This window comes from Chiloscyllium plagiosum, unplaced genomic scaffold, assembly GCF_037043375.1.
Source record: "Chiloscyllium plagiosum isolate Xiang-an unplaced genomic scaffold, Cpla_swu_hap1 HiC_scaffold_27, whole genome shotgun sequence".
Lineage (NCBI taxonomy): Eukaryota > Metazoa > Chordata > Chondrichthyes > Orectolobiformes > Hemiscylliidae > Chiloscyllium > Chiloscyllium plagiosum.
Window position 1 is genome coordinate 52,536,356 of NW_028270165.1, and position 18,140 is coordinate 52,554,495.

The 18,140-nt window shown below is 45.0% G+C and overlaps 1 non-coding gene across 1 annotated transcript; it reads left to right on the forward strand.

Annotated features, from left to right (window-relative positions):
- Window positions 1–15,545: 15,545 nt before the first annotated feature.
- trnan-guu (transfer RNA asparagine (anticodon GUU)) lies at window positions 15,546–15,619 on the forward strand. Its single transcript has one exon. It is a non-coding gene; the product is annotated as a tRNA-Asn (tRNA).
- The last annotated feature ends 2,521 nt before the right edge of the window (window positions 15,620–18,140 follow it).

The window sequence follows — 18,140 nt, forward strand, 5'->3', positions numbered from 1 at the left end:
AAATACAAAAACCCTTTTGACGACCATCTAAACAGGAACTGCATTCCATCCTTCAGATCAGGCACCTCCACTAATTCTCCCACCCCCCACCCACCATCGGCATGGCTTCTGATTTTGTAAAGTTGATCCTGCAGCCTGAAAAACTGCCAAATAAATTAATTGTTTGAATCAATCGAGGAACGGACTCCTCCAGATTGGCCAAGAACAAAAGGACATCATCAGCATATGGGGTAATCTTATGTTCCCCCATTCCCACTCCTGGCGCCACTATTTCAGGATCCCTCCTGATAGCCTCAGCTAATGGCTCAATTGCCAAGGTAAATAGCAGCGGTGAAAGAGGACATCCCTGTCGACTGCCTCTCCCAGTATAAAAGTTATCTGACTTAGTGCCATTTGTGATGATTGCTGCCTTAGGATCATTATACAACACCACCACCCATCTAGCAAAGGTTGCCCCCAGACCAAAGCGCTTGAGGACCACAAACAGGTACAGCCATTCTATCTGGTCAAATGCCTTTTCTGCATCTAGGGAGGCCACTGAACCCAGGATCAACCTTTGCTGGCATACCTGCACCATGTTCAGTACCCTCCTGATATTGTTGGAGGAGCTACGGCCCTTAACAAAACCCATCTGATCTTCTTTCACAATACAGAACAACACCTTTTCCAACCTCAGGGCCAGCGTCTTGGGTAGAATTTTAAAATCTACATTCAACAGTGAAATGGGTCTATATGAAGCACATTCTTCGGGCTCTTTCCCCTTCTTTAAAATGAGGGAGATACTAGCCTCCCTAATCCTGTACATATGACTAGCTATACATCCCCAGAGGTGGCTCCACCAACACATTTATGAATTCCTTATAGAATTCACTTGGGAATCCATCTGACCGCGGTGCTTTGCTACCTTGAAGATGCTTTATTGCATCCTGCACCTCATGCATCGTCAAAGGCGTATTCAAAAGGAAACCTGTTCCGTGTTTATACTAGGGAGGTGCAGGATCTCAAAAAAGGCCTGCATTCTCGCTGCACTGTGTTCATCTCCCTCCGACCGATATAACCCTTCAAAGTATTCCCTAAATCTAACATTAATCTTCTTTAACTCACGGGTAACTGTGCCAACCTTCTCTCTAACAGACGTAATAGATTGGGAAGCATTTTCTTTCTAGTCAGATATCTACCTGGCTTATCTCCAAATTCAAACAATCTTTGTAGAGCAAAGCAGACCATTTTTTTTCCCAGTGTGTGCAATGAGTTGGGAGCAGCCCAGAGAGCTGCAGCTTGACCAGTGAAGGCCTATTGTAATATACTTCCTCAGCTCTCTGCAGACGGGTCTCCAGCATCTGTTGTTGCTCCTTCCTCTGCGTCCTTCTAGTCGTTGAATAAAAAATAATCAGGCCTCATAACTATGCCTTAGTGGCCTCCTCCAGTATTTCCGGATTACTGGCCGTACCCGAGTTGCTATCCCAGAAGGCTCTGAACTCTAGTGATGTACTCAACAAATTTGCTATCCCTGAACAGGAATGGATCCATGCACCAGTGCTGTGCATCCATTCCACCACTCTTGATTTTACCACCTAATTCCACTGGAACATGGTCCGAGACAGCTATATTGCCAATTTCACCAGCCAATGTTCTGTCCAAGCAATCCAATGGCATTAAAAATTGTCAGTTCCCATGTGGTACTTATATGGGTTGGAAGCTGCCCCGATTGTGGGAAGGTGTTCACTCGCTCCTCCCACCTCGTGATTCACCGGCGGGTCCAGAACCGGTGAGAAACCCTTCCCCTGCCCCAAATGTGGGAAGGCCTTCAGCGATTCCTCTGGTCTGCTGGCCCACTGGCGGGTCCACACCGGCGAGAGGCCATTCACCTGCTCTGTCTGCGGGAAGTACTTTACACGCTTTCCGACCTGCTGAAGCACCAGTGGGTCCACACTGGGGAAAGGCCCTTCAGCTGCTCTGTGTGCGGGAAGGGCTTTACCCAGGCCTCCCACCTGCTGACACACCGGTGGGTCCACACTGTGGAGAGGCCGTTCACCTGCCTCGAGTGCGAGAAGGGCTTTGCTGTCTCCTTCACTCTACTGACGCACCAGCGGGTCCACACTGGGGGGAGGCCGTTTGCCTGGCCCGAGTGTGGACAGGGGTTCACAATGTCCTGCAGCTTGAACAAGCACCAGCGGAGGCACCAATACTCCCAACAATCAGATTCTGCCGGTAACGCTGCTGAGGGTCATTCCCAGGACTGAACCTCCTGCCCTTTCTGACAGTGGGGGTAGTGGGAGAGTTGGTAGGGTTTTTTGTTTTCTACTGGGGGAGTGGAGGGGGAAGGGGGGGTGGTGTCTCCGTGGTTAGCACTGCTGCCTCATAGCGCCAGGGACCCAGATTTGATTCCATCCTCAGGGTGACTGTCTGTGTGCAGTTTGCATGTAATTCCCCCCTGTGTCTGCGTGGGTTTCCTCTGCGTGTTGCAGTGTCTTCCCAAAGTCCAAACGTGCGCATGTTTGGACGAATTGGCCAAGCGAAATAGTCCCATAGTGTTCAGGAATGTGTAGGTGTCGTGCATTAGTTAGGTGTAAGTGCAGAGTGATGGGGTAGGAGAATGTATCTGGGTGAATTACTCTTCAAAGGTCGCTCTGAACTTGTTGGTCAGAAGGGCCTGTTTCCACACTGTCGTGATTCTATGGTTCAGTGAATATTGCTTCCAGTGGGCGCTGCTGCTCATTGAGCCCAGGGCCCGCACAAACCTAAGACTACAAGACCATTGGAGCAGAAGTTAGGATATTTTGACCCATCGAATCTGCTCCACCATTTGTTAGAGACAAAATAAAAAACTGCAGATGCTGGAATCCAAAATTTTCAAGCAGGAGGCTGGGCACAACAAGGCAGGCAGACCAGGAGGTGGAGAAGGGAGCATTTCAGGTATTACCCCTCAGGACTGAAGAAGGGTTCTACCCGAAACGTTGACATCTCCATCAGAAGTGATTTATCAGTTTGAACGAGAGGGCATAGGTTTAGAGTGAGAGGGGAAGGATTTAAAAGGGACCTAAAGGGAAAACGTTTCATGCAGTGTGGTGCGTGTATGGAACAAGCTGCCAGAGGAAGTGGAGGAGGCTGGTAGAATTTAAAAGACATTTGGTTGGGGACATGCATAGAAAAGGTTAGAGGGATTTGGGCCAAGTGCTGGCAAATGGGACTAGATTAATTTAGAATATCTGGTCAGCGTGGACGAGTTGGACTGAAGGATCTGTTTCCGCGCTGTACCTCTATGACTACTGGTCCTGAGGTAAGTTTAGAATTGAGTAACTTTGAATAATTCAATCTTGTTGAATTCACCTCCTGGAAGGTTTCAAATGAACCCCTCCAAGCGATATGATTTAACTATACCGAGTTGTATAAAGTATCCCATCAAGTTCAACATGAATGCGCAGTTGAAGAAGTTGAAGTCAGAAGTGACACAACACCAGGTTACAGTCCAACAGGTTTATTTGAAATCCCAAGCTTTGGGAGAATTGCTCCTTCATCAGTGCTGCTCCTTCATCACTTCACCTGATGAAGGAACAGTGCTTCGAAAACTCATGAGTTCAAATCAATCTATTGGGATTCTCACCTGGTGTTGTGTGACTGCTGACCTGTCCATCCCCAGCACCTCCGCATCAGTTTTGACGAATGAGATGAGATTTGATTCAGCATGATTTAGTGAGATATTCATCTGGATGTCCTTATGCCTGAAACATCGATTCTCCTGCGCCTCTGGTGCTGCCTGACCTGCGGTGCTTTTCCAGCACCACACTCTCAACTCTGATCTCCAGCATTTGCAGTCCTCACTTTTTCCTGGTTCATGTGGAAACTCAACACTGTCAAAGTTACAAAGAGACGCCAGTCATCGAGTACTATAGCACAGAGACAGGCCCTTCAGCCCAAACCGATCAATGCTGACCAAAATGTTTGTCAACACTAACCTCATTTCCCTGTACTTGGCCCATATCCTTCTAAAGCTTTGCTATCCATGTATTTGTTGAAACACCTTTTCAATGTTGTTAATGTACCTGCTTCAACCACTTCCACTGGCAGCTGTTTCCCCAGACGAACTACACTCTGTAAATATTTTGCCCCACATCCTTTCTTCCATCTTTCTCCTCTCACCATAAAAACGCGTCCTTGCACTTGAAATCCTCCCCCGAGGGAAGAGACAGCTACCGTTAACCCAACTCTACCCCTCACGGTTTGGAAATATTGCCTCTCAACATCCTCTGCTCCAGTGGAAAAACATCCCAGCCTATCCAGCCTAAATTCTAATTTGATAATAATGGCAGTGATGATTTTGGCTGTGCGTGTGTCAAGGATCTCTCATTTCTAAGCCAATGCTGTGCCTCTTAAGTTCACCTGATCTTAAAACGAATGGCACCCCATTCATTTAAAATGTCCATGTTTTCTGTGCAAAGTCGGTCCTGGTCAGGAAATAGGCAGTGGTGTCTTATATTCCCGTAGACTTCTTGTGACCGGGTTCATATGCTCTGTTTTGTGATGTATGAGTAAATGTTCAGAACAAAAGATTAATGCAGCCTTTTATTCATGTCTCATTGTTAAAAACACTTTCTCCATTTACAGATGTGATTGAGAAGCTTCTCCCAATGAATCTTTGACTGATAACCGCATTTGTCAGGCTTTTGAAAGTCACTGCAGCTCTGTCATAGCACAGGGGAGGGCTCTTTCAGACAGAACGCATCATGCAGAAAATTCTCCCACATTAGTCGAGCAAAGTTGACGTCTTTTTAAGACATTGTGAAACTTGAAAGGGTTCAGAAAAGGTTTGGAAGGATGTTGCCAGGGTTGCAAGGTTTGAGCTACAGGGAGAGGCTGAATACCCTGGTACTATTTTCCCTGAAGCTTTAGAGTCAGCCAGAAACATCTGTTGAATCAGGAAACATCTCTTCCTGCAGCAGCTTCAGACAGACTGCTTGCTAAAATCAAAAGCAGGGGAAAAGAATGGGACAACTGCCCTTTCATCGTAGAAGTGTTTTAGAAGAAAAAATGTCAAACCCTTTTCCCGGATTGTTGCCTTAGCCAGTATCTGTTAACCATTAGCAAAAACCTTAATCCTAGATGAATGGGAAGCCTTTTACAACCCCTCCTGAAAATAAACCAACAACGTAATCTTAAAGGAGCAACATGATCACAACAAAAAGCACTTGAACTGAAACATTTGTTACAAAAGGCTATACAGTTAGCAGGACAAGAAAACGGTTTTCAATTTCACCAATCAATTTAAATCAGCCGCATTGGCTACCAAAAACTAATTAAATTTAAATACTAAAGTTTTGACAACATGGCCAATCCTATCATAAAGAATTGGCGCTCTCAGTCATCTGTGTATTAGAGAAAGCATCATTTAGAAAAAACAGAGAAGGACATTCCTGACAGAGTAATCGGAGGAGGCATCCCCGACAGAAGATGGCACAGAATATTCCGGAAGACACATAACCTGGTTGTAATCTGAGAGATTAAATTCTATTTTGCGTTATCTGAGTGGGACATGTATTGATTGGAACAGCATACCAGAAGAATCTTGATTTATTCCAGAATACCCAGTAGTTCGGACGGATTTATTCAGTTTGTTAGTAGTTTTTTTCATTTGTTCACCGTGAGAGTTGGCTAAATAAATTGTCGATTGTCGATTTTAAAGTGTCAGGGATTTACTTTACACTACAGCAGGTTACACCACTTATCACACTGACTTTACAGATTAAAGGGCAACGTGCCACTCTTTGGACGTTTCAGTTTGAGATCTTGGTGAGTGAGGTGGGTGGGTTCAGCCTTCGCTTTGTAACAGTATTGATGACATTCTCTTGAATGCAATGGAGTCAATATTAATCCCAGCCTCTTCGTGTGGTTGTGGGTGAATCACCTTAATTTGGCTCCTGACTCAGAAACCGCACATAGAATCAACTGCTGAAACAATGATTTGCACTTTATTGCATGTAGCAACCACAAATAAACCCCCTCAAGTTCATTCAGCGTCACCCCCCACCAAACTTGGCTATCACCCAGTTGATGGCTGAATTTATCTGGGTTTCCACCGACAGTGCCCATCTCTGGAAGTGTCCAGGGGTTTGATGCAATCTTATTCTTCTAAGTACTGTTGCTGCTGCATCATTCTGGAGTTGAATTTTGGTGGCGTTTCCTCAATTTCAAATCTGTGGTGTGAGTTTTTTTTAAAGACTCTAACATCACCTCACATTGCTGGAGACCTCAGGTCTGCAGCTTACCTTCTTATCCTTGAGGGTTAGCTATTTGTTTGAAACAGCCTGCCATGCAATTAACCCCTCTATGTCAGGGCTTTCCTTCTCCAGGCAGAATTAATTGTCCTTTTGTCACACCATTATTAAACAACATTATCTTGCCTGTCCCAAGAAACAACTTTTTGTGTTGCCTCCTTCTTTCCATGGATGTTAACTAGCAGAAATTAAGCCATTTATTGTATTGAATCTGCTCTGCCACTCAATCGTGGCTGATATGTTTCTTAACCCCATTCTCCCTATCACCTTTGAGCCCCCTGATACTCAAGAATGAGTAAATGGTGGAGCAGACTCAATGGGCTGAATGGCCTAATTTCACTTCCTGTGGTGCCACAGTTTCTCGTCCGCCCTTTCGTTTCTTGGTCCAGAAAGAGTTCTTGTTGACTCGTGAAGTTTGGGAAGCTCTGGAGTTTACAGGTGCACACCACGCTCCTCTCTGCCTCCTCCCAGAATAACGATTCCTCCTGAGATACTGGCAGTTCTTGAGATCCCTGGATATCCCGGAATACAAATCAGTGTGTCTGGAAGTCTCTGCTGCTACCCTGGAACAGAAGGATTATGGGAAGAAAATTCAGAAATCCGAAGAGCAAAGAGACTTGGGACTTCTAGCCCAGGATTCTCTCAAGGTAAACTTACAGGTTGAGTCAGTAGTTAGGAAGGCAAATGCAACAATGGCATTTATTTTGACAGGACTTGAATATAAAAGCAGGGAAACACTTCTGAGGATCTGTAAGGCTCCAGTCAGGCCACAATTGGAGTACTGTACACAGTTTTGGGCCCCATATCTCAGGAAGGATGTACTGGCCCTGGAACATGTTCAGAGGAGGTTGATGAGAAAGGTCCCAGGATTGAAAAGCTTAACATATGAAGAACATTTGAGGATTCTGGGTCTATACTCAATGGAGTTTAGAAGATGACAAGGGAACTAATTGAAACCTACAGCATACTGAACAGCTTAGACAGAGTGGATGTTGGGAAAATATTTCCATGGGTAGGAGAAACGAGGAGCCAAGGGCTCAGCCTTCAAGTAAAGGGAAGACCTTTTGGAACGGAGATAAGGAGAACTTCTTCAGACAGAGAGTGGTGTATCTATGGAATTCACTGCCACAGAAGGCTGTGGAGACCAGATCGTTGAATATATTTAAGATGGGGATAACGAGGTTCTTGAATATCAAGAGGATCGAATGTTACGGGGAGAAAGGGGTTGAGAAACTTATCAGCCATAATTGAATGGTGGAGCAGACTCAATGGGTTGAATGGCATAATGTCTGCTCCTATAATCTTATGATATGCTGATGTGTGGAGGGGTGAGAATGGGGGAGAAGAGATAAAGAGGGGAACACAATTAAGGTGAAGCTGGATACAGATATATAGGAAATACAAGAATTGTACGATAAATTTCAGACCACATAGAAGCACTGGCATACAGAAGGATCTGGCCATATAGATCTCCAAAAGTGGCAACACAGGCGGGTAACGAGATCAAGAAGGCACATAGCACGTTTGCCTTGAGTGTCAGAGTTGGCGAGTTATGTTACAGCTATTTATTCCGGTCACATTCAGAATATTGCGTGCAGTTCTGGTCCCCACACTACCAGAAGGACATGGATGCTCTGGGAGAGGGTATAGAGAAGGTTCACTCGGACATTGCCTGGTCTGGAGGTCTCATTATGAGAAGAGATGGGATAAACTTGATTTATTTTCACTGTAAAGATGGAGGCAGAGGGATGGCCTCAACAAAATGATGAGACACACAGATTGACTGGACGGGGCGGCGTGATGGCTCAATCATTAGCACTGATGCCTCACAGCGCCAGGGACACTGGTTCAATTTCAGTCCCAGGTGACTGTCTGTGTGGAGTTTGCACATTCTCCCTGTGTCGATATGGTTTTCCTCCGGTTTCGTCTCACAATCCAAATGTGTAGGTTAGGGTGGAGTGGCTATGCTAAATTACGCCAATGCCCAGGGATTGGCAGGTTAAGTTGGATTGTCCGTGCGAAAATTGCCCCACAGTGTTCAGGAATGTGAAAGTTAGGTACATTAGTCAGGGGTAAATTTCGAGTAATAGGGGTAGGGAAATTGGTCTGTGTGGATTATTCTTTGGATGTTTGGTGTTGGGGCAGATAGTCTGTTAGATAGTCAGAGGCTCCCCCCCACCCCCACCGCCCCACCAGGGTGGAAAAGTCAACGACAAGAGGGCACAAGTTCAAGGCGAGAGGGGTACAGTCTGCGGGTGAATTGAAAGGGAAGATTTTTCACACAGTTGGATGGTGGATGCCTGGAATGCATTGCCAATGGATGTAGTGGTAAGAGGCACCTTAGCAATACTTCAGGTGTATCTGGATAGACACATGAATGGGAGATGTATGCAGGGACAGAAACCACGCATCGGCAATAAATAGCAGGCCTAAGTTAGGATTAAGAATTGGCACAGGCTTGGGTGGGGAGGTGGTAGGGGGTAAAGTGAACTTTCAAAAAGCAGGGGATACCTGTATGCTGATGAAGGGGTGGGTGGAGGCTCAGGTGGAGCATAAACACTGACAGAGGCCAATTGGATCGACTGTGCTGGAGACTCAATGGGACAGAGACAAATGTATCTATTTCAGATCTACCTGCACTTCAGCCGCTTCTGTGGACTGTTTCCGTAGGGAAGGTGCAATCCCAGGCTCAGAGAGGGTCAGCCCCCACTGGAAGTAAAATGGGTGACAGAGCGGCCATTCTGCATAAAGGAACCCCTTACCCCTCCCACTTTACCCACTAAACAGGGTTCAAGATGTGACTCTCAGCAGCGGTAACCTGAATCCCTGCGCCATCTCACTTGTGAAGTTGCTGGTGTCTCCATAAGTTGTACGACTGGGTGAAGCCCTTCCCACACACTAGACAGGTGAACGGCCGCTCCTTGGTGTGGATGCGCTGGTGTTTGCGCAGGGTGGAAGAATCACAGAAGATATTGCTCCACACGGGACAGGTGAACGGCTTCTCCCCAGTGTGGACGCAGAAACTGAGCAGCAGGTGATACGACTGGGTGTAGCCCTCCACGGAGCAGGAAAACGGTTTCTCCCCGGTGTGCATCCGCTGGTGCGGCAGCAGGTGGTATGACTGAGTGAAGCCCTGCCCACACACGGGACAGATGAACGGGTTCTTGCTGGTGTGGAACCACTGGTGGGCCAGGAGGTGGTGTAACTGAGTGCAGGTGAACAGCCGCTGCCCGGTGTGCAAACGCCAATAATCTCCAGCGCAAATGGCGAAGGGAAACCATTCCCATACTCCCCACATTTCCACGGTTTCTCCATGGTGCAGGTGCCCTCGTCTGTCTCAGACCTTAACAATCTGTTGAAAACTTGCTCACGCTTACAGCATGTGTATGGTGTTACTGGTGAACCGCCTGATAATTGGAACACTCTCATTCAGTCTGTAAAGCTTGTTCCAGTCACTACTCGGGTGTGTGGGTATGTGAGACTCTGAGTTTCCAGTCACACTGACGTTTAAAACCTAACTAAGCAGACAGACCTTCTCACCTTTGTTTTCAAGGCCATCAATATCCACGTCCTCGTGAATCAAGTGACTGTCAGACTTTGATGTGATGTTTGGTCTGAGATTTCGGCCGCCAAATTCTTCTCTTGTAATATTCCTATGAAGTGATTGCAAAGGTCATCACAGTCAGTCCATGATAGAAAATCTGAACGTAATTCTCGTTTCTGTGGAACATTCTTTCCTCTCCATCCCAAAGATCTTTGCGTCGATCTTTATGTAACTGTAAACCAACAGGGTTATGGGGCAGACTGCAAACCTCCACGAAGAGTTCACATGGACTCAAGTTGCAAATGGACCTCTGTAGTGCAGTATTGACACTCTTACTGAAAATCTACAATATGCTGCAGTACGATATTACAAGTCCAGGAACAACTGCAAATCAGACAAGGTCTTTTCAGAAGTTGGACCATGAACTTCTGAAGCTGCTGCTGCTCTTCCTCTTCCTCTCTGAATGAAGATTGATCTTCACCCAGACTGCAACTTCCTTCCTCTGTCCAAATATTTGTGAACACATCCCTTTTTTTGAAGGATGGCATGTTTTCTGATCATCACAATTAAAGGGGTGTCTTCCCCCAGATATGCAAAGGGACAGTCAGTCAGGGGAGGGCAGGGTCACGTCTTGTGTTGTTGTGTGGAATCTGTGACAGCTGCAACAATTCATCCCAACTCCTGTACTCAGTGCTCTGACTGATGAAAGCAAGCATGCCGAAAGTCTTCTTCACTGCCCTGTCTACCCATGACTCCACTTTCTAGGAGCTATGAACCTGCACCCTTACATCTCTTGGTTTGAAATACTGCATAGGAAACATAGAACATAGAACATAGAACATAGAAGAATACAGCGCAGTTCAGGCCCTTGGGCCCTCGATGTTGCGCCGATCCAAGCCCACCTAAACTACACTAACCCACTATCCTCCATATACCTATCCAATGCCCTCTTAAATGCCCATAAAGAGGGAGAGTCCACCACTGTTACTGGCAGGGCATTCCATGAACTAACGACTCGCTGAGTGAAGAACCTACCCCTAACATCAGTCCTATATCTACCCCCCCTTAATTTAAAGCTATGCCCCCTTGTAATACCCGACTCAATACGCGGGAAAAGGTTCATACTGTCGACCCTATCTAACCCCCTAATCATCTTGTACACCTCAATCAAGTCACCCCTAAACCTTCTTTTCTCTAGTGAAAACAGCCCCAAGTGCCTCAGTCTTTCCTCATACGATTTTCCTTCCATACCAGGCAACATCCTGGTAAACCTCCTCTGCACCCGTTCCAATGCCTCCACATCCTTCCTATAGTATGGCGACCAAAACTGCACACAATATTCCAGATGCGGCCGTACCAGAGTCTTATACAACTGCATCATGACCTCAGGACTCCGGAACTCAATTCCTCTACCAATAAAAGCCAGTACGCCATATGCCTTCCTCAAATTTGGTGCTTGTTGGCATGTATTATTATTTGGTGCTTATCTCGACTCTAATTCGGTATTTTATACTGAATGCCATGATTGATGAAGGCCAGTGTGCCCAAATTTTCTACCTGTGACTCCACTTTCAGAAAACTGTGAACATGTACTCCAAGATCCCTCTGTTCCACTACACTCCTTAAGGTCCTACCATTCACCATGAAATTCCTACCTTGATTTGACTATACAAAATGTAAGACCTCACACTTATCTATATTAAACTCCATTTGCCATTAACCTTAAACCTATGCCCTCTAATTTTGGACTCCCCCACCCCAAGAGAAAAGACCTTGCCTATTTACCCTATCCATGTCCCTCGTGATTTTATAAATGCCTTTAATGTCACCTCTCAACCGCCAAAGCTCCAGAGAAAATAGTTCCAGTCTATTCAATCTCTTCCTGTAGCTCAAACCCTCTAACCCTGGCAGCATCCTTGTAAATGTTTTCTGACCCTTTCAAGTTTCACAACACCCTTCCTGCAGCAGAAAGCACAGAATTGCAAGCAGTATTGCAACAATGATGGAACCAATGTCCTCTCTGAAGAGGATTTTAAAACAATATTTATAACTACAAGCAAATCAGATTAGTTGGGCATGACTTTTCCATAGTTTTGGTTGTCCTTCATTAACCTATGCTTTATAATATATAAGAAAATATTTTGAGGGATGGGATTGCTGCTAGCACGTCCAACACTTGCTCCCCATCCCTCATGGCCTTTGGACTGAGCAATAGGCTACATGCTAGAAGGCAGTTGAGAGTCAACCACATTGTAGTAGGTCTGGAGTCACATGATGTGAGCGTGTGCACGCGTGTGTAGAGTTGTGAATGGTAGATTTCCCTCCCTAAAAGAACACTTTCACAACACTCTGTAATGATTGGACAAAAACAACAGTTCTGGAAGCATCTATGAGGAGACGACAGTGTTACTGTTTTGAGCCCGGTGGCCCTTCAAAATTAGGCTGGATTCAAAACATTAACTGTTTTCTTTCCACAGATGCTGCCAGACCTGCTGCATTTCCCCAGCAATTGTGCCTTTTGTTGCTGATCTCCAACAGCTGCAATTCATTGTCTTAGCCAATAATGGTTTCCTGGTTGCCAGTACAGAGACAAACTCTCATTTCCAGATCTTTTTATTCGTTGAAAATAAAGTCCACTAGCATCCATGATGGGATTTTAATTTTTGTTCTCAGAAGACCGAGATCTCTGGGCTTCTTAACCAGTATCACGAGATCCCAATCTTCCCTTCACTGCCAGTGACATTGATAATCTTGTCCTGAATATTTTTCATTATTCATTCATCGAACGTGACACTTGGTCTCCCAAAAAATAACCAAGTGCCAATTCAGAGAGCAGTTAAGAGTCAACCACATGACTTTGGATCAAGAGTGACACATTCACCAAACTGGGAAAGGACTGAAGATTTCCTTCCTTAAAAAAGGTTATTAGTGAACAAGATAGGTACTTATGACAATTGATAAGATCACCAAAGCAGCGATAAATTAATATTCCAGATACATAAAGTGATTTCAAATTGCATCGGGTTATTAGCAGGATCAATTTGAAACTCCAGATGTTAAATCCACTAACAATGCCCAAATGTTACCAACTCCCTACAATCTCTAGGCTTCCCAACACTGACTGGCCTGTAATTGCCAGTTGCATCCTTTTCCTCCTTACTATTTACTATTCAATTCAGCCCATTGAGTTGACTCTGCCATTTATTCAGATAACGATTATTCTGGGAAACGTTTACTCCATTTTGCTGCCATTTCCCTATAATCCTCAATTTGCTTAATGATTTAAAAAAATCTATCTCAACCTTGAATGCACGTAACAACCCAGGCTCAACAGCCCTCTGTAGTATCAAGTTCCACAGATTTACTGCCCTCAGGAGAAATTCCTATCTGTCCTAAACATGCAATCTCCTATTTGGAGGTTACTTCCTCTGGTCCCAGACTCACCCTTTTCCACGTCTTGCCTGTCAAGTCTCCTCAGAATCTTGTACGTGACAATAAGGTTACCTCTAATTCTTCTAACTTCTAATAAGCACAGGTCCAACCTATTCAGTTCTCCTCATAAGACATTCTTTCCATCCCTGGTATCATCATGGTCAACCTTCTCTGGCCTGCCTCCAATGCCAATATATCTTTCCTCAGGTAAAGGTCCCTAAACTGTTCACAGTATTCAGTTGTGGCCTGACTAATGCCTCACATAGGTTCACTATAACCTCCCTACATTTCTACTCTATTGAAAAGGCCAACCTCCCATTTGTCTCCCTATTACTCACTGAAATTGGATGAAGAGATTCGTGGACTTGATTCCAAATCCCTCTATTCTAAAGCTTTCTCCATTTAATATTCAGTTCTTCACCTCCTAAAAAACTGTATTACCTCATTTTCCCATCTGTCAAGCTTTCGCTCATTTGCTTAACCTGTCTATATCCCTCTCCAGATATCTAATGTTATCCTCATCACCTGCTTTCACATCAACTGTCTCTTCTGCAAATTTAGCAATAGTACCTTCACTTTACTTATCCAAGTATTTCGTGTATATATTGTAAATAATGTTGCCCCCAGTGCTGATCCCTGTGGTACACCACTAGTTACAAGTTGTCATCCTGAACGTGCCACTTACCACAACTGTGGTATTTAGCCAATCATCTATCCATGCTAACATACAGCCTCCCAACACCGTGGGCTCTTTGCTTACTATTTGATAAGATGTGAATATCATTGGCTGTGCCAACAACTCTTCCCAAACTGACCTTGAATATGTGGTGCTGATCTGCTTCTTAAATTGCTTCACAAATATGATGTGGACTGCAACAATGTTCAGGAGTGAGTTCCAGCATTTTGGTCAATAACAAAGAAACAATGCGATATATCTTGCAGTCGGAATCCTGTGTTCACACTTGTTTGTTCTTGGTGGTTGAGGTCATGACTTGGAAGGTGCTTTTGAAGAACCACCACTCATGCAATCAAGCCAGACTGATAGATTGCGGCCCGAGATTCTGCCCTTTTGACTTCCCTCATCAATCTACATTCTTTCCAGCGAAGTTTCAGTCTCAAACCACCACGCGATGCCATCTGTTACGGCTTAAAAGATAAGAATACACATGATTAACAACCGTATTTTGGGTTGTATAAATCTTTGCCTGCCAGAATTATTTTCCAAAAGACTTTAATTAAACTGGGTGACTGCATGAAATGGTTTGTTGGTCAGACTATAATCATCATCCTCAAAGGAGACAACGCCAGTAATACCATTGAACTCGTCTTTTTGTTTAAAAAGCACAAGTTCTTGATTTATTTTTACAACTTACTGGCATTCACACCTGCACATTCAATGTCAAACTCAGACAACATAAATGAAATTACACCATTACAACAATCCAACAGATTAAGTAATAACACACAGTGAATACAAGGCTGATTAATGTGAAATTAAATTTGACTGAAAATGTAAAATCGAGATGAGAGATAACAAATCGGGGAAGGGCAGAAGGCAAGAAATGCAGCAGCATAGAAAGTGCTCCTCCAGGGAGTGTATTTTACCAACAACAACTGCTAAATATAAACAAACACTCTGACATCATCCTCCGGTTTTAATGTAAACCATACTCCCATACAGTAGAAACCATGTAAATAAGTTAATAGATACAAGCGTTGAGCAAATCCAGCCTCCAGCCGGGCCCCCCGCTTCTTGGAGCTCCGAGAGGGGTTCCCACTCATTCATTCAACAGGAGAAGGCTCAATTTATTGTAATGGGCACGGAGGGTACAGTGGTCGTGTCTCATGTTGAGGAGGAAGCTGTTTCCTCTCATTCAACAGAAGAGGACCTATTTACTAGAGTTCTTTTTTGTGGTGCAGCTGTAGTCTCCCATAGAGCCCTGAGGCTCAGGTTCAAATCCCTCTGCTTCAGTGTGTGGAATAACATTACTGCCCAAGCCACGTGCCAATTGGCATAGGGATAAGAAAATTAGGGAAGTAAACACGTCAACCTGTTCAATGCTATCTCCAATCATTTCACTTCCTGTCCCATTCGTAATCCAGGGAGCCCAGCCTCTTTTAACGAAGGTTCTTTTTGAGAAGTTTAATCGGGCATTTTTGCACAAGTCAAGTTAAGAAAGCCGTGATCCCTCGCAAGACAGCGCGGAAGACAACAATTGTCATTCTCGGCGGGGAGGCTGAATTATGAATTCACTAATAGCCTCACCTAAGCAATGGTGCAGACCAGGCCAACGCCTGTCTCTGTGGCGCAATTGGTCAGCGCGTTCGGCTGTTAACCGAAAGGTTGGTGGTTCGAGCCCACCCAGGGGCGCTGTGTTCGCTTTTCTTCCTTGGCTTCGAAGCTGAACGCTTTTAATGGGGTCAGGAAAATGTTCCCCAAACGGAAATCCTCTCCACAAAGGGGTTTCTGAATTGAATTCGTGTCTAACGTCAGGGACTGCGGATTCTGAGAAGCCGAGACAAAAAGACAAACTCAGCAGGTTTGACAGTACCTGTCGGAGAAAACAGAATTTCGAAATGTTGTCTCTGATTCTCTTTCCACAGATGTTGCCTAACCTGCTGAGTTCCTCCTGCAATTTCTCGTTTTGTTTTGAACGGAAATGTCATTTCACCTTTTGGGATGAAACACCTCGACTCGCCATGTGCAGATATTTAACCCTTTCGAAACACTGTGAAGTGATTGGATTCAAACAAACTCTGCGATGATTCACTCTTACTCAGCTCCACAGGCAGACAGACATGGGAAGTGAAGTTGTCAGTGTGGTTCTGTATTCGTGGGCCGAGTGGTTAATGCGATGGACTTGAAATCCATTGCGGTTTCCCCACGCAGGTGTGAACCCTGCCGACTACAAAATGAGAAATGTCGTCGAAAAGAGAGGGAGCTTGCACCCCGGCTTCTTCTTTAAGATTCAAATCAGTGGAGGGGGAAAAATATTTCACTCACATTGGGACTGGTGGGAATCTGCAACCCACTGCCTGTTCGGATGGAACAAGCAGATACCCGCAGAGCTTCTTTTGAAGCTATGAGTCAAGTGTTTGGAAATGAGACTAGAACAGTGAGGGTCATGAAATCGTGATCGAAATGAAGCAGGCACATGACGACAAGGGTGTTTCCTTTGCCAGTGAAAGATACTGCTTCACAAAGTTGGGCCTGTGGAAGGGAATCAGTGACGGTGATCATGTTTGGTTGTTCACCTTGTGAAGGTTCCCATTGCTGCGCATGTCCGTGTTAACGTCAGAACTCTGCAGCATGGCGGCGTCAGGTACGCACAGGGCCGGGGTGCAATGGATGACGCATCTGACTCCACCTACCTGTTTGAAATGCAGCTCACAGTTTCTTCACACACCCCAATTAATCTTTCTCATTGTCCTGAAGCCGGCATATGGTTTGAATTCCCGATCTGCGGGAATGGGAATCTTTTCACTATCTCGCGTCAGTAAATGTCCCTGAGAACATCGGAGTCACGTCACAGCGCTGTCAGATGAGGGGAAGCTGAAATAGCCCCACACGCTGCTCACGGGCACACTTTCCTTTCCCCAACTCAACGCCTCAACCACTGCAGCTCCTGGGAGTGGAAAGGAAACAATCACCAAAACCCAGTCTTAGCTTTGTGAATCTTCAGAAAATAAGCAAAGGTTCATCCCTTCGGATTTTCTATCCTGGGCTGACAGGGATGGGTTTTGTCACTCTTTTGTAGGACATTGCAAGTGGATGTTTTGCAGAAAAGCACCACAATGCAATCTGATTAATCAGGACCTGGGTGTTTTCGGTCTTTGAATGTAAGTGTTGTGCTCCAGAACTTTGTTGTTCACAGTTTATAATACTTATCTTCCCAGTCCCCTGTATCACTTATCGAAAATGTTTAATTTGCATCTTGTAATCCTTTCACTGTCTGCTAATGAGGATAGCGTTTCCGTGTTTTACCTAAATTATCTTGACCTTGCATACCTCAAGCCTCAAGCTAATTTCACGAGAAAACTTCTCCAGTTCAAAAGCCAACTGTTAATGATGGCTCTGTTTCTTGTCACGTATCCAATTTCAGATCGATGTTGTTAATATCACTTTTATTCCTTCAGATCCAGGTTTCGCTCACAGGGCTAGAACAGAACTGTCACCAAATACATTTACCAATCTACGTTCATCCTATCGATTGTATTAGCATCATCAACACTTCTCATCAAAATAACTCGAGAGACTTTCCTCACAATTTTCTGTGAACAGTTCCACATTAGCTTTGCTGAATGAACCCCAAATTTCTTGAAGTGGCTCCTTATTTTCGGCCCTGATTATTAATCTCTCTATGCATGGGAATGGATCCTTCCCACCCGTTCTATCACTCATCAATGTGTGTAGTTCAGGTCGATCTCCCATCAGCCTCCTCTGTTCTGATCAAATCCAGGGGAACAGAATACGTTGGAACTATGGCGCGGACAGGAAAAGCCCAATACTCACCTTTCCTGTTAGAACCATTCCATGAGAAATTTTAGACCACAACTTTGGGCGTGTAGTTATCGCCGAACACTTAAGGTGCTGGCGTAGAGATCCTTTGGGGCTCCCCCGCTCAGGGTAGTAATCTGCTGACTATGCTTTCTTCACTGACGATTTTAAATGACTTCCTGTTGGCTGCATTCTCGCTCAAACTTCACAAAACCCGTCTCGATAAAATCCAGTTTTCTCATGTCTGGGAATTGATTGCCATGCAGGAAAGTCGGGTTGTGAACAAACAACGTACCAGCCTCACAACGTCAGCTCTGTTTACCTTTCCACGGATGCTGCTCGACATGTTGGCTTTCTGCAGTATTCTCTGTGTTTATTAGGCACAAGTGCTGCT